Raw genomic sequence first — 16,907 nt, 5'->3', positions numbered from 1 at the left:
ATAACCACAGATCAAGTACCCAAGGTCAGTATTCCAAAAAGTTGGCTTGGGCCTTAATTTATATATCTTTTCTCTCTTGGTTTCCTTTTTGGTAGAATTTGAGTTGATGAATAAACTCAAGTGACTGGCCTAAGTTTGATGGCATCTGATAAGCACCTGGTGAGAACTACCGGCGTCAGACACGGTACTAGGCTCTGGAGTGGGCGGTTATCAGAGTCAGGAAGGAAGATGATAACATAGGTTGTTAGACTATATAAATACCGCAAGAAAGAGATCAGAGCAATTCCCAGAGAGTTCAGAAGGGGGCGTTATGAGCAGTTTCAAAGAACTCTATGGAAGCTTCCATGTTAGGTTCTGAAGGAAGGTAGAACATATTTGTTCAGAAACAGTAGCAAAGAGGGGCGCCTGGGTGGCTCAGTGGGTTAAGCTTCTGCCTTCAGTTCAGGTCATGATCTCAGGGTCCTGGGATCAAGCCCTGCATCGGGCTCTCTGCTCAGCGGGGAGCCTGCTTTCTCCCCTATTTTGCCTGCCTGCCTCTCTGCCCACTTGCGATCTCTCTCTCTCTGTTAAATAAATAAATAAAATATTAAAAAAAAAAAAAAAGAAAGAAACAGTAGCAAAGAGTATTAGGCTGAAAGGACAGCAAGAGCCGGTGTGAAAATGTTTGTGTATCTTTGTGGAGGTGAGTGCGTGCAATGGTTAGCTTTGCATAGCTCAGAGGGTTTATGAAAGGAATGTGAGAGGTCAGCCCAGAAATGTAGGTAGGAGTCAGGTGACTCATAAAGAATCTGGATTTCCTGTTTTGATTTTGGCTTTAATTCGGAAGCAGATGTGACCACTGGAGTTCTTTAAACAGGTCAGTGCTGGCTTGGCAGATCCAGGAGAGTGAAAATGCCCTTATTGGAAGAACAAAAGAACGCAGGGAGTCTCAGAGAATTTGGAATCAGGGTGAGAATGACAGGGGAACAGAGAGTCTTATTTAAAGGTCACATTGGCCAAAGTAACCACAGGAAGCAGTGGCATTTCCTTCCTGGGAGACATCAGTCAGCCAAGGTTTAGGAGTTCCGCCTTGATAGACAGTAGACAGCGGAGCGAACGGGCCTCTCCGTCCATAGAATGAAGGGATTTCTAGAAATGAGGGTAAAGAATTTTTTTCCCTTGAATATATGAGTAATCACAGGAGAACACGTACGGTAGGCGTCTTACTTCCCAGATGGAAATGCAGCTCAGCTGAGCTGATTTGCCGCTTATGCTAGGGGTGTTGAGTCATCTCTCCAAAACAAATTACATAAGCAATTCTTTCAACACGGAAATGTAGGATTACTCTAGACTCCGAGACATATTACTCTTATTCTCCAGCCCTGGGACCCTAGGCTATACAAAGAAATTTGACTTTTAAAAGGGTCCAAAGTGCTTTCCAGATCTCAAGGTCTCACTCCTTTCAAACCGCTAGGTCATCTGATGTTTGCAACATCGTGTACTTACTCATGTGAAATGCTGACGGCTTCCAGAAAATATAACGATGTTACCAGACAAGGCTAAGTCTTTCCCTGAAGACTCACTTTGGGTCTAAATTTACATGTTAGATTTCTCACCAGTCACCTAGTAGGGACTCACTGGATACCATAAACAATGGGGGAAATATGTAAAGTAAAGGCTCTTCTGGAGAAACAAGCAGGTCAGCTACCAAAAGAAGGCATGGGAAGAATGGAAATTCTGGGGAATAGCACTCTGATGCTTTCTTTGTATTTTCTGGTCAAGCTGATGAGTAGGTAGGTAAACAACTTGTTTAATTCATAGTTAAACCGAATGTACACCCTTATTACCTGAGTGTAGCTGGAGTCCTGGGGATTTCAATGGGCTTGAAAGTTATTTTCAATATTTCATTGCCTTCATGTGTGAAAAGTAGGTTTCTGTTTTGCTCGGAGAGCAAAAACAAGACAATAGTCGGAAGCTAGAGTTTCTGCCACTAGAACAAAAGTGACGACAACAAAAACACCCCCAAGAAAATAGATTTCTACCATCCAAAGAGAGAAAGGGTTGACTCACAAGATTTCGAGGCTGAATAGCCATTCAGGGTTCTTTTTATGGGTCAGCTGGAATGGGATTTGGATATTAGTTGTGTGGCTGGACTAAGGTGATCTTTAAATCCCTCCCAATTTTTGAAATTTCTGCCAAAAGAATGCTGGGGATGATAAAAAGATCATACTAAGGACTTAAGCCTGAAGAAGGTGGTTAAAATAGCTCAATATGCTTCCTATGTCTTAGCTAAGTGATGAGTTGGAGAGAGGCAATAACTCTTGACTGCCATCTGAAGGGTACGAAGAAGGGTAGGATTATATATAGTGCCAGGAGGGAGTATAATGAGAAATAATACCACAAAATTTACTAAAGGAAACTGTAGGATCTGAATTACAAACATTTTTTCAAATTAGAGCTTCACAATCTAATGTGTTTTGGCACCAACTTCCAAGGGCAGGCAGAGAAACCCCTTTGAACAGCTCTGCACAGTCTTGGTTGGAACGATTTAAGCATCATGCCCCTTAGAAAATTAAAAAAAAAAAAAAACTTTTCTGGAAGACAGGGAGGGAAGGATTGTACAATTTCTTTTCAACATAACTTATTCAGATGTGAGGATCTCTCCTTAGGTTTTGTCCCCGACAGACCATGTCTTCTGTAAACAGGCTGCAGGCAGACCCAGGCTTACTTGTGCCTCTGAAGGCTGCTATGAAGCATCAGTTGGGAATGTCTGAAATGGGTCTCCAAGCCTGCTCTCCTGTAGGTAGGGGGGCAGCTACCTCTTGGGATAGTCTTCTGCCCTCTTTCCTCTTCCGGAATGGTTTTGGGGAAACCCAGGCAGCTCTGTAAATTTTCTCTCCCACCTTTTCCTCTAAGCTAGGACTTCAGACTTTGTCTGGTGACCATCAGCCTAGCAGATGGGGAGGGAGAGGAAGTACACGTTTCCTTCTCATGGCTGGGCTTTGGCACTATCTGAATATTGCGGCCTGCTTTCCTTAACTCTCCCCCTTCTCCTAGGACTGAATCTGCTCCTCCCTCCTTAGGCACATTCACCCTCCATCCTCACTTCCTTTACTGCAATTAGAAAAGCCACCCCTTCACTTTCATTTATAAGAAGGAGGTGGCAGCTTACAATATAAAGCAACAGCAGGAGCCAATAACCGCAAATCTGAGTCAGAGCCCTCGATCTTTCCGGTTGTCTAACCTAGTTGTATATCCTCAGGCAAATCACTGAAATTCTCTAAAGCTCAGATTTTTCATTTGTAATTGAGGAAGTCCTACTTTCCTCCTGGCTGCCATGGGAATTGAGAAAAATTGACCTGCATGGAGACATTTTACAGTAGAGTCCAGGAGGCCACAGCAGAAAACCTGCCCTGCCTTTGTTTGAACTGGGCCAAAATCTCTGGACTGGGCCAAGGGGCAATTAATTGTTTTAAGGAATTGCTTGAGTAGTCAGCAGGAGAATGGACATTCTGATCACAGGACTGATAGTTGGGGACTTTCTGAAGATAAAATCAGCAGTCAATCAATGTATAACTAAGTAGCTTAACTTGTTAACACCCACAGAGAACTTTTTTCCTTTCCTTTCTTCAACTCATGTGATTGCCTCCTCCCTTTGGTTGTAAAACTCCCTGCTTTCACCTACGAGTGAGACACTGTTTGGATCCCAAATAAATGCTTGTTTGTTTCTCACTGTGGCTTTTAATTTTCAGGTTGAGAGGATTAAAAGCGATCACACACACACACACACACACACACACACACACACACACACATTTTGGTAGTAAAGTTCTATGTTCATGTGAATTAGTGTTATTAACAGTAAAATAAGCAATTCTTTCTTTGGTCTATTGTATATATAATGACCTCTTTGGTATGATTATGTCTCTCCTAAGAAGACCTAGGTTCTGAAAGAGGCAAAGAATATTTATTACCTGCTACTTTAAACCTATATACATCTTTAGATGGCTTCAAGTGTGCTTTATGGGCCAGAGAAGCTAGCCCAGGGAGAATCTAGAGGGTGTATCTGTCTTTGGTAGAGCAGAGCAGGAAGAAATTTAGATCCTATGCAGCTGGTGGTGGTCATGCAAAGGGAAGTGGGCAGTATAGGTCCAGTGACAGGTGAAACAAAAGAAAAAGGGAGAGTTTAGGGGCTGACTTCAGACTTAAGCATTTTTGGGTTCCCTCTAAAAGAAAGTTGTTAGAGGCTGAACTGTGTCTGCTTCAAAACTTATGTATTGAAGTCCTAACCTCTTGTACCTCTGAATGTGACTATATTTTGAGACAGGGTCTTTAAAAAGGTGATTAAGTAAAAATGAAGCCCTTAATGTCAGCCCTAACCTGTTATGACTAGTGTTCTTATAAGAAGAGAAAATTTGGATGCAGACATGCACAGAAGGAAAACCATATGAAGTCTCAGAGAAAACAGGATCACCTATAAGCCAAGGAAAGAGGCCCCAGAAGAAACCAGCAACTGCCAATACCTTGATCTTGAACTTCCAAAATCATGAGAAAACAAATTTTTGTTGTTTAAGCCCCCTAGTCTGTGGCACTTTGTTATGACAGGCTTAGCCGACTAATCCAGAAGCCTTGGGCAGTTGTACCCCCTCATTCTTTAGTTGCATGAACCCTGGTCCCCTATTAGGAGTTGGTCATCACCAAAGGTCTAGAGTTGGCAGAATCTGTCTCCCTCTGGATCACCTGAATGCCTGGTAGACATGTACTTCTAATACTCTATGTTGTAAGAATGAAACTTTTTTTCTGAAATGCCACCCTCTGCACATGGCATTTAGTTCTACAAGTTTGTAAGGACAATATTGTGTTATAAGTACATCATGAGAGACCAGGGGTTGACTAATTACAGCTTGCTGCCCGAATCTGCGCTGTTGCCTGTTTTTATAAACAAAGTTTTATTACAACACAGCCACACTCATTGTCTATGGCTGCTTTTGGGCTACAATGGCAGAGCTGAGAAGTTGTCACAGAGTACAGATAGCCACAATGCCTAAAATATTTGCTATCTGATCCTTTATAGGAAAAAAATGCTGACCACTATTGTATACTGAAGGGCCTTCCTTGTGCCTAAGCCTCTGGCAACAGGACATGTATGTTTGGAGGAGAAAAACAGATACACAAACTAAAGAATTTGCTATACAGCCAAAGGTCATTTGTAAGTCAGAGACTGCGTATTTTAAATCTTCAGCAACCATTTGTGGGGTGACTTTCCCCAGTATGTCTTGGCATGTTATCTGAATTTTCATGTTCATAGTCAAGTCATTCAGTCCTCGCAACTTATAATAAATTAAACTTCAGTAAAAGTTATTCATTCAGCTCTTACAAATTAGCTTCCTGTAGAGTACCTTTTACTTTAGATACTGTGGGAGAGAGATTCAAAGTCAACAGAAAAGAGAATTCATGTCTTTAAAGAGCTTTTATATATGCTTTTATATATAACAACTCAAACTGCCTGGTTAGTCAGCATAGTGGCTATTAACTCATGGGGTTATTACATAAATCACTTAAAAGGTTATTATGTAAAATAATAAATAGCTTTAAAATGATTAGGGAAATTAAAGTAAGACGAATTAACAATAGAAATGTAAAAGTTGTGCACGGAAGACCACAAAACATTGTTGAAAGAAATGAAAGAAGATCTAAATGAATGAAAAAGATATCCCATATTCATGGATCAGAAGACTTAATATTGTTAAAATGGTGATACTCTCCAAACAGATCTACTGATTCAACATAGTCTCTATCAAAATCCGAACTGCCTTTTTATTTTCTAGAAGTTGAGAAGGTAATCCTAAAACCCATATGGAATCTCAAGGAACTCAGAATAGCAGAAACTGTCTTGAAAAAAAAAAAAAAATGAAAGGATTCATACTTACTAATTTTGAAACTTACTACAAAGATACAGTGGTCAAGACAGGCTGGTACTGTAAAAAATGTAAACATAGATCAATGGAACAGAATTAAGACTCCAGAAATAAACCCATATATTTTTAGTGAATTAATTTTTGGCAAAGATGTCAAGACAACTAAACAGAGAAATAGTAGTGTTTTTGATAGACAACACCATCAGGAAAGTGAAAAGACAACTCACAGAATGGGAGGAAATACAAGATAAATCATACATCTGATAAGATATTTATATCCGGAATATATAAAGAACTATTATGACTCAATAATGGAAAAGCCAAACTGATTAATAAGTGGGCAAAATATTTGAATGACAGTTCTCCAAGGAAGATCTATGAAAGGCAATTAGCACATGAAGAGATGATCAACATAATTATTAACTGCAAAAATGGAAATTAAAGCCATGATGAGATATCATTTCATATTGACTAGCATGTCTATAATAAAAAAGGTAATACCAGGTGTGATGAAGACGTGTAGGACATTGCTGGTGGGAATGTTACATGATGCAGTCCCCTTAGTAAGCAGTGTAATGGTCTCCAACATGGGGGACCATACCATATGATCTATTATTCCACTCCTGGTATATACCTAAGAGAAATGAAAACATATATCTACACAAAAACTTGTACGTGAATGATTACGGCTGTGTTATTCATAATGACCAGGAAAGGAAATTAATCCGATGTCTATCAATTGATAAATAGGTAAATAAAATGTAGTATATTCATATAATAGAATGCTATTCGGATATAAAAACGAATGTGGGGGCGCCTGGGTGGCTCAGTGGGTTAAAGCCTCCACCTTCGGCTCAGGTCATGGTCTCAGGGTCCTGGAATCGAGCCCCACATCGGGCTCTCTGCCTGGTGGGAGCCTGCTTCCTCCTCTCTCTCTGCCTGCCTCTCTGCCTACTTGTGATCTCTGTCTGTCAAATAAATAAATTAATTAAAAAAAAATGAATGTGGTACTGATATGTAGCATAACACAGATGAACCTTGAAACATCAGGCTAAGTGGAAAAGAACAGTTAAAAAAGGCCACATCTTGTGTGCTTTCATATATCTATCAAATATCCAAATTAAGCAAATCGATAGATACAGAAAGCACATTAATTGTTGTCAGGGGCTGGAGGGAGGGAAGAGTGATGGAGTGACTGTTAGCGTGTTTCTTTTTGGAATGATGAGATGTTCTAAACAGACTGTGGGTAATGGCTGTACAGCTCTGAATGTACTGAAACCACTTTAAAAACATTCAAATGGGTGATTTTTTTTAGTGTATGAATTATAGTTCAATAAAGTTATTTTTAAAATAAAAGAAAGAAAGAATGAGGCCATGGTGGGTACTTAATAAATATTTATTTCGTGACTTTTCAAAAAGAAGCAGACTTCAACGGATGAGGTATATAGGAAAATAAATATTCTGAAAATGCTACATTGATATGAGTTATCATAGGACACTGTGAAATGCCTCTTTCTGGAGGACTTTTTCAAATCGGGAAAGTTTTTATCTGCCTGAGGTGGTTTTGGTGTTATGGGAAGAAGGGAAGAAGGATCGGGAAGAAGGATTACATGGCTCCTGTCCTTAAGCTCCACTTTGAGTTCGCCCTTTACCAATGTCCACATGCAATTTTATAAAAAAACGTTGATTCAGTAAGAAAATTTACCCTTACATTTCTCTGATATTCCTTTATTGGATTCCATTGCAGAGGTGCAATGCTCTCCAATGAGTTCTGCCATGCCAAGATGCTCTCTAGGGAAGTACCAAATGTTCTCTATTCTAGTTTGGTAGGTTGGTATCAAAAGACTGAAAATGGACTGAGTCTCTCCTGCTTCTGAAATATTTACACGTGGAAGGAAGGAATTAGTAATCTGTTATTATTAGCCACTCTACCTGCATATTGAATCAAAGTCTGGGAAGAAGCCATGTAAAGAGCTAAGACCTTGTTAATGATCCTGCAATGTATTCCTTCCTCTGGAGTATTGACTCAGTGACAAAATACATAAATGTGATCTTTCCAAACAACTCACTCTACCCCAGAGACACACCTCCTCTCTTTGCAGATCTTCAATACTATAGTTGGGGTTTGTTAATAAAGATAGTCTTGCTGTGAGTGAACTAATGATCAGTTAAATTATCATCCCCCCATAGCGCGGATTATAATACTCGGGTCCTGCTGCTATTTAGATTGTCAAAGAATATTCTTCTCAAGGGAAAGTGAATTTCCTTAGCTCAAAGTAACAAGATCCTTTTGGAAGGATGAGGTCATTTACTGGATAATATGCAAATACTAACCTATGGGCTTCAGTAACCTACGATGACCTCATGTTCAATGCCTTAAAAAGTAATTCAAAGGAAGTCTCCAATCTTCACTGCCAGTGTAGTAGCCTTGACATTGTGGTCACAGTGTAAAAACTAAATAAATTCAGGAGAGAAGTATTTATTTAAACTCTCTGGCAATGATACTCTTACTCTCTTTTGTTATTGAATAATTGAAAAGGTATCAAATAGCAAAGTTTCAATTATTCATCAAGTTATTTCATTTACTATACAAATGTCTGTAGGCAAATAAATGACACTGGAATTAAAAACTGGCAACATGGGGGCACCTGGGTGGCTCAGTGGTTTAAGCTGCTGCCTTTGGCTCAGGTCATGATCTCAGGGTCCTGGGATCGAGCCCCGCATCGGGCTCTCTGCTCAGCAGGGAGCCTGCTTCCCTCTCACTCTTTCTGCCTGCCTCTCTGCCTACTTGTGATCTCTCTCTGTCAAATAAATAAATAAAAAATCTTAAAAAAAAACTGGCAACATGTCCATGGGTTTGCTTATTGGGTCATCGCTGCTTGAATCCTCAAATACAGAAGCTTTGTACCAATTATCCATCAACGGTTGTAGAGGGAGTTTGCTATTTGTATTAGTTTCTATTTCTCCTGTGACAAATGACCACAGATTTAGCACTGAAAACGACACCTATTTATTGTCTCACAGTTCTGTAGGTCAGAAGTCCCAGTACAGTTTAGTTTAGCTGGGTCCTCTGCTTAGAATATTGTAAAGCAGATATCAACATAAAGGCAGGGTTGTACTCTTTCCTGGAGGTCCTGGAGATGAATCCACATCTGAATTCATTTCACTAATGGCTGAATTTGGTTCCATGTAGTGTGGGACTGAGGTCTTTATTTTCTTGCTGGCTGTCAGCCAGGGTCTTTGCTCCTGGCTGGTCTTTTCTCCTAGAGGCTGCCCACATTGCTTCTTGTACATTCCATGTGGTACCCTTCCAGCAATAACGGTGGAGTCCTTTTCGTGCTTCATATCTCCTTGACTTCGCTCTGCTGCATCTTTCCTGCCTCCAAAATGTTCTCTGCTTTTAGCTGCTGGTGCAATTAGGTCCACCCAAATAATCCTCCCCCTTTAAAAGTTTGAAATCTTGATTGTATCTGCAAGGTTTCTTTTGCCATGAATTAAAGCTTATTTAAGGTTCTGGGGATTAAGGCATGGATATCTTATGGGGCTGTTATTCTGCCTACCATAGTATTGAATACAAGACAGAGAGTCTCATAATCCAAAACCTTGGTAATTTTTTTTGTCCTAGAAGAATAAAATGAACGAAATGGTACAGGAATACCCTGTTAGGTGCTAATCATGAGTGTAGACAGTGCAACTTATCTTTTTAATTTCAGAGCATTTATTTTTCTGGAATACAGTGCTTTGCAGTTTGTCTCTGCAGTTTGTCCCTTTTTATTATTTTTATTTTTTAAAAGATTTTATTTATTTATTTGACAGACAGAGATCACAAGTAGGCAGAGAGGCAGGTAGAGAGAGAGAGGAGGAAGCAGGCTTCCTGCCGAGCAGAGAGCCCGATGCGGGGCTCGATCCCAGGACCCTGAGATCATGACCTGAGCAGAAGGCAGAGGCTTTAACCCACAGAGCCATCCAGGTGCCCCAGTTTGTCCCTTTTTAATCCTTTCTTCCATTCTAGGATTGCAAGTATGAAATATATATTCTGATCATACCAGGACAACCAAAATAAAGGTGAACTATAGTTTACATGTAGAACTATTTTAGCTTCATATATATATATGGATATATATATGAATATATATAAACATACGTATACATATATATAATTTTTTTTCATATCTTTAAAATATACTTATCTGGACCCTCCCAGATTCTGGCTCCCTGCCAACACTTCCTGTTTGTAACCCCGATAAACTGTGTAGAGGGTGCAGCTGGACCATGAAATTCTGCTGCTCTCACATTCTTTCTGACATTGTCATTGTGTCTCACACTGACAGTCTCTGGAAACCAATGCTGTGAATTTGGTCCCTTCAAAAAGACAGAGCCTCCACATTCCCTCTCCACTTGTGTCATTCAGTCTTCCACTGACATCTTCAAGCCTTTCCGACTATTACACGAGAAGATATTTATCTGAAGATGTCACCTCACTGTAAATGTTACAGCTGCCAAGAACTATGAAAAGTCAGAGATCTTATCCTATTTGCAAGCTAATAAGTTTAGCCTGTTACAGTTTTATGGATGCTTGCAGAAGATATGAGACTCTCGGGTCAGAGACAAAGGATGTTATTACTCATGGCATAGCAGGAAGAATGAATTTCATGTTTACAGTATTTCCTTTGCATCCTGAGACCCATGAGTGCGATGTTGAGGAGTGGGTTTGTCTCATGACTGAGCAGTCCTGAACTTTTAAAGGTAGCTTAGGAACTCGACTTTTAAGGGGGCTTGCTAGCTTTGCTAGCAAAGCTGCCCAACCTTTGTCTGGAGCCCTGTGCTCCAGAAGGAAACTATGTCTAAGGCTGTTTACAAGTGTCATTCAAAAGACAGTGCTGGAAAAAAGCTGCCAGTGCATCTGGTCATAAGGCATGCAAAAATGTAAGAGACCCATGGAGAAATTTTTCTAACAACTGCTTCCTGTTTAAAAGGGGTCCCTTTGCAGATAAGTGTTCCTTTCTGATATAAACCAAACTAGCTTTGCCTAAGTTTAGAAAATAAGTTAGCACCACTTACAATGATCTAAATTATATACATACACTTTATAATTATTTACTTATTGAAAATAAGTTGTAGAAGTACACACATCTATACAAATAAACACTTTTTTAAGAGATTACTTAAAAAAAAAAAGCAACAAACTACTTCTGACGCTTACTAAGCAGAACAAATGAAACAACATACCTATTAAAAGATCAACTGAAATGTCCATTAGAGAACTGTGCTCACGTATTTAAGCAAGGGTTTCTCTGGGAAAAATAAATACCACTTTAAGACAGCTTTCCCAAAGTTTGTTTTTCAAACAGAGTTTCCAGTAGTCATTCTTAATAAAAATAACTCATGTCCAAATAATTTGGGGATATGTACTTTTCTCCAATGAGAATCCCAATGTAGGTTAGCATATTAAATGTCCTGAGAAGTCCCAATATGAGGAAACTGGTTTTATTTTGTTTAATTCAATATTATTCTAATTGCTCTGATAATGAACTTGTGTGTATGAGTGTGTGTGTATTCAACACTTACACCTTCAGCAGAGCACACTCAAGATGTTATCAATTTAAGGTGAACAAGATTTACCAGGTTGTTTTTTTTCTCATTCACACAGGCTATTTAAAGTCTTAGAATGTACCTTTAAATTTGATTTATTCTGCACATTGCACATTTAAACACAACATTTTTATTGGGCTTGATTATCTGGAAATGTCGTTAGCTTATTCTCAATGTCCTTCTGCTTTCTCTGATCTATTTATAAGGTCAGTCCCCGAAGTTTAATTTTCATATTGATGAGGAAATGTGCTTAATGTTACAGGATAGATTAAAATGAATTTGAAAGCCAAGTAGGGAAAATCTATTCTCATAGAGAATCTATTCTCATCAATGAATTTGTTTCTCAAATTTTGACAAAACAGTCCAGAAGTAAAACTGCAAATGGGTAAATATGATATTATCCCAATGCTCTTTTATTATAATTGTGTGTAAGAAGCAATGACTTATTGTTGTAAAAATTAGAATTCTGTAAATGGAACTATCATTCAAATGAAGTACTGAAAAGTAGCAAATACTGACTTGGTGTAGATACAACAAACTACTTAATAGATCACAATGAATTGTCCATGTGTACCCTTTGCATTCCGAAATATATCTTAAAAACCTACCAGTTACTATAAAGTCCTCTAAGTTTAATATAAATTTATTTATATCATTTGATGATCTTTTCACATAGTTAACCTCAGTTTTAATAGCTTGATTTTTCCCTGCTCAGTGGAAGATGAAACACACATCAGGACACTGAGTAATAAGAAGCAAAAACAATTTTTTTTAATGCAGAATTTCTTTTTTTTTTTAAAAGATTTTATTTATTTATTTGACAGAGATAAAGAATACAAGTAGGCAGAGCAGCAGGCAGAGGGAGAAGGAAAAGCAGGCTCCCTGCCCAGCAGGGAGTCCAATGTGGGCTCGATCCCAGGACTCTGGGATCATGACCTGAGCTGAAGGCAGCCGCTCAACCAACTGAGCCACCCAGGAGCCCCAGTGCAGAATTTCCAAAAAATGATGATAATTTCCTTTTGTATATTTATTTCCTATCTTTTTGAAAGATAATCTTTATTGATGTTTTTAATTATACATTAGTGATGTGTTGATATAGTTATATAATATTGATATATTTAATTATACATTAAAATTCATCCATTTTGATGTATAATTTTGACAAATGCCTACAGCTAAGTGAGTGTCACCACAAGCAAAATGTGAAATATTTTTATCAGCCCTAAAAACTCCCCTGTGACCCTTTAGTTTTTCTGTTCCTTTTCCTGGCCCCTGACAACTACTGAGCTTTCCATTACTGTAGTTGTATCCTTGTGGTATAGTATGTAGTTCTCTGTGTCTGGGTTCTTTCACTTGTAAAATTCATTTGTGAATCATCTATGCTTTGAGTCTATGTAGTGCTTTTCTTTTCATGACTGAGTAGTATTCCCTTATATGGCTCTGCCCATTTGTGTGTTCATTCACCACCTGAGGCACCTTGGGTTTGTTTTCAGTTTGGGGCTATTATGAGTAAAACTGCTATGAACCTTCAGATTCATGTCTTTGCATGACATTTATTTTCATTTATCTTAATTAAATATCTAGGCATGGGATATCTCTCTCTCTATCAAATAAATAAAATCTTAAAAAAAGGTCTACAAATGGCACAAAAGCACATAAATAGTTACTCAAAATCATTAGTTATTCAGGAAATGCAAGTACTATGACAGATCACTAAATGGGCTAGAATTAAAAAGAGGAACTCTACCTAGTATTGGAGAAGATATGGATTAACTGACTTTCATTCATTGCTTCAATATATAAATAAATTAAAAATTGCCATAGCCACTTTGCAAAAAAGTTTGGCCAGTTTCTATAATGCTAAAAGTACATTTACCATACTGCCCAGATATCCCTTGTGTGTGCACAAGCAGAGGGAGTGGCAGGAAGAGTGAGAAGAAGCAGGCTCTCCACGGAGCAGGGAGCCCATCGTGGGGCTCCATCCCAGGACTCTGGGATCAGGACCTGAGCCAAAGGCAGACGCCTAACTGACTGAGCCCCCCAAGGCACCCCATTTCTATATCTTTTTTAAACAAGTGCCTACATATTTTGCCTAGGGTTTTTTTTTTTTTTTTGAGCTATTTGAGTTAGTATTAAATTATGAATTCTTTGGATGTTTTGGATAGAAGTCCTCTATCTGATATAGGTTTTGAAAATATTTCCTCCAAGTCTATGTCTTGTCTTTTTATTTTCTTAACAGTATCTTTTGAAGAGCAATTTTCCCCCTAAATATCATGAAATCCAATTTACATATTTTTTCTTATGGTTTGTGTATTTTTTGGGTCCTGAGAAATCTTTGCTTAGCCCAGGGTCACAAAGATTTTCTTCTATGCTTTATTGCAGTTCATATAGACTTATAGAATTAATTCACTTTGAGTTAATTTTTTATATGGTGTAAAAAGAAAGATTTTTTGGCATATGGATATCTAATTGTAGCACTATTTGTTGAAAAGTGTGTCATTTCCTTATTGAATCACCTTGCTATTTATGATGAAAGGCAACTGTCTATTTATGGACTGTCTATTCTGTTCAATATTTCTGTATGTCTATCCTTACACCCACACCACACTGTCTTGATTACTGTAGATTTATATCACCTTTTGGAATCAGTACGTTTTCTGTTTGTTATTCTTTTTCAAAATCGGCTCTACTATTCTAAAGATTTTGCAATTCTATATACATTTTAGAATCAGCTTGCCAATTTCTACTTAAAAGCCTTTTGGGATCTCATTTTTATTGTGTTGAATCCATGGATCTACCTTAATAATATTAAGTCTTTAATCCACTAACTTGAGGTGCCCTTCCGTAATCTAATTTTTCTTTAATTTCTGTCAGCAATGTTTTGTAGTTTTCACCGTACAGGTCTTACATAAATTATGTTAAGTTTATCCTCAGATTTTCAATTTTAATGGTAGTATAGTGGTGTCATTTTTTTTTTCTTTTGGAAAATCAATTTCCAATTGTCTGTTGCTCATATATAGACATACAATTGATGTTTTCATCCTAACCTTTTCTCTTCTAACCTTGGTAAAACTGTTCCTTAGCTTTCTTAGATTCCTTGGAATTTTCTACGTTGATGATCACATTGTTAGAAAATAAAAACAATTTTATTTTTTTCCTTTCTTATCTGTATTTCTTTTCTTTTCTTTTTCTTGCCTTATTGCACCAACTAGGAATCCAGTACAATGTCGAGTAGGAGTGGTAGGGGAAGATATCTTTGTTTTATTCTCAATCTTAGGAGGAAATCATTCCATTTTTCACCATTAATTATGACAGTAATTGTAGACTTTTTTGTATATCCTTTATCAAGTTGAAGAAGTTTGAAGAAGTTTCTTTTCTTTTGGTAGATCACTGAGAGTTTTTATTATGAGTGGTTGTTGAAATTTTTCAAATATCTTTTCTACATCCATTGCAATGATCATGCAACTTTTCTTCTCTCTTTTCTTCTTCATATGGTGAACCACACTGATTTTTGAATGTTGCATTCCTGAGATAAGTCCCACTTCGTCACGATGCATTGTCTTTTTAAGTATGATTGGATTATATTTGCTAATATTGTTAAGACTTTTCTTCTATGTTTATAAAAGCTCTTCAGCTGTAGTTTTCTTATAATATTTTTTGACTTGGGATCAGAATAATTCCGGTTTTTCTCTTCTATTTTCTGGGTGCATTGTTGTTATATTTCCTTACATGTTTGGTTGAATCTACCAATAAGACCTCTGAAGCCTGGGATTTTCTTTGTGGGATGGTTTTTAAGCCATAAATTCAGTTTCTTCTGCAGATTTAGGTCTTTAAGATTGTCTCTTCTTGAGTGAACTTTTTGTTTCATTTGTTTTTTGTTTTTGTCTTTCATGGAGTTTTTCCATTTTACTTAAGCTGCCAAATTAAATGTTTTAAATATATTTATAATATTTTCTTACTAGTCTTTCACTGTGTTTTGAATCAGTAGTGATGTCACTTCTTTTATTCCTAATAATGGTAATTTTTATCCTCTTTTTTTTCCCCCCAGAAAATCAGTTTTTGGTTATATTGATTTTTCTCTATTGTTTATCCAGTTTCTATTTTGTAGTCGCCTTTCTTGTTATTTCCTTCCACTAACTTTGAGTTTAATTTCTTAGTAGCATTATTTTTAGATTATTTTTCTTTCTTAATGTAAGTATTTAAAGCTATAAATTTCCCTCTAAGCACAATTTTTGCTGCAACCTACAAACATGGATATGTTATATTTGCATTATCGTTTAGTTTAAAATATTTTCTCATTTCCTTTGTAATTTTTTTGGACCTATGGCTTATTTAGAAGTGTGTTATTAAATTTTCAAAAAGTTAGGGATTTTTCTGGATATCTTTTTAAAAGATTTTTAGTTTAATGCTGTCATGGTCAAAGAACATACTTTGTATGATTTCAGTCTATTTAAATTTATTGAGACGTGATGTATGGTCTGTCTTGGTGAATGTTCCATATAGAGTTGAAAAGAATATGTATTCTTCCGTTTTGGGGTGGAGCACGCCATAAATGTCAATTTGTTCAAGTTGATTGATAGTGTGGTTCCTCAGGTCTTCAATATTTTAATGATTTTTCTCTCTACTTATTTTTTCAATTGCTGAAAAAATATTATTGACATATCTAACAATAATTTTGGATTTATCTGTATCTCCCTTCAGTTCCACCAATATTTGCTTCATATATTTTGAAAGTTTTTATCAAGTACATACACCTTTAGGACTGTGATAAATTGACTTCTTTATCATCATGAAATGCCCCTCTCAATCCCTGGTAATATTCCTTATTCTGACATCTAGTCTTTCTGGTGTTAATATAGCCACTCTAGCTTTCTTCTGATTATTTTTCATAATATATCTTTTCTCATCCTTTTACCTTTAATTGATCTTAGAGTTTATATTTAAACATTCTTTTCTGGAGACAACATATGGCTGCGTTTTTCATTTTTATTAAATCTGACAATTTGTTTCTTAACTAGTCTTTAGACCACGTATATTAAATGTAATTATTGATATGTTTGGGGTTAGGTTAAATCTACCATCTTGCTAATTATTATCTATTTGTCTCATCTTTTTTTTTTCTCTTGCTTTTTCCTGCTTTCTCTTAGACCAATTTTTCATCTTACTGCTTTCTATTTTTTTTTTTCCCCAGGCATTCTGGAGTTTAACCATATGAATATACACATCAGTATTCAGGAAACAGTTTAAGTGGATACATCTGCAGATCTCTGGAGCTGTTTCTGTGTAGTTCCCCCTTGTCTAATATCCTGTCTTGTAAATTTTAGACACTTTGACTTCTCCCAACTACAAACCCCATTTTCAGCTCAAGGAGAACTTCTCTTTTTGTTTTCTGCCTCACTGCTTTTGGTCCTAGAAACT

Source organism: Meles meles, chromosome 5 (assembly GCF_922984935.1).
Source record: "Meles meles chromosome 5, mMelMel3.1 paternal haplotype, whole genome shotgun sequence".
Classification (NCBI taxonomy): Eukaryota; Metazoa; Chordata; class Mammalia; order Carnivora; family Mustelidae; genus Meles; species Meles meles.
This window is presented reverse-complemented; position numbering follows the sequence as displayed.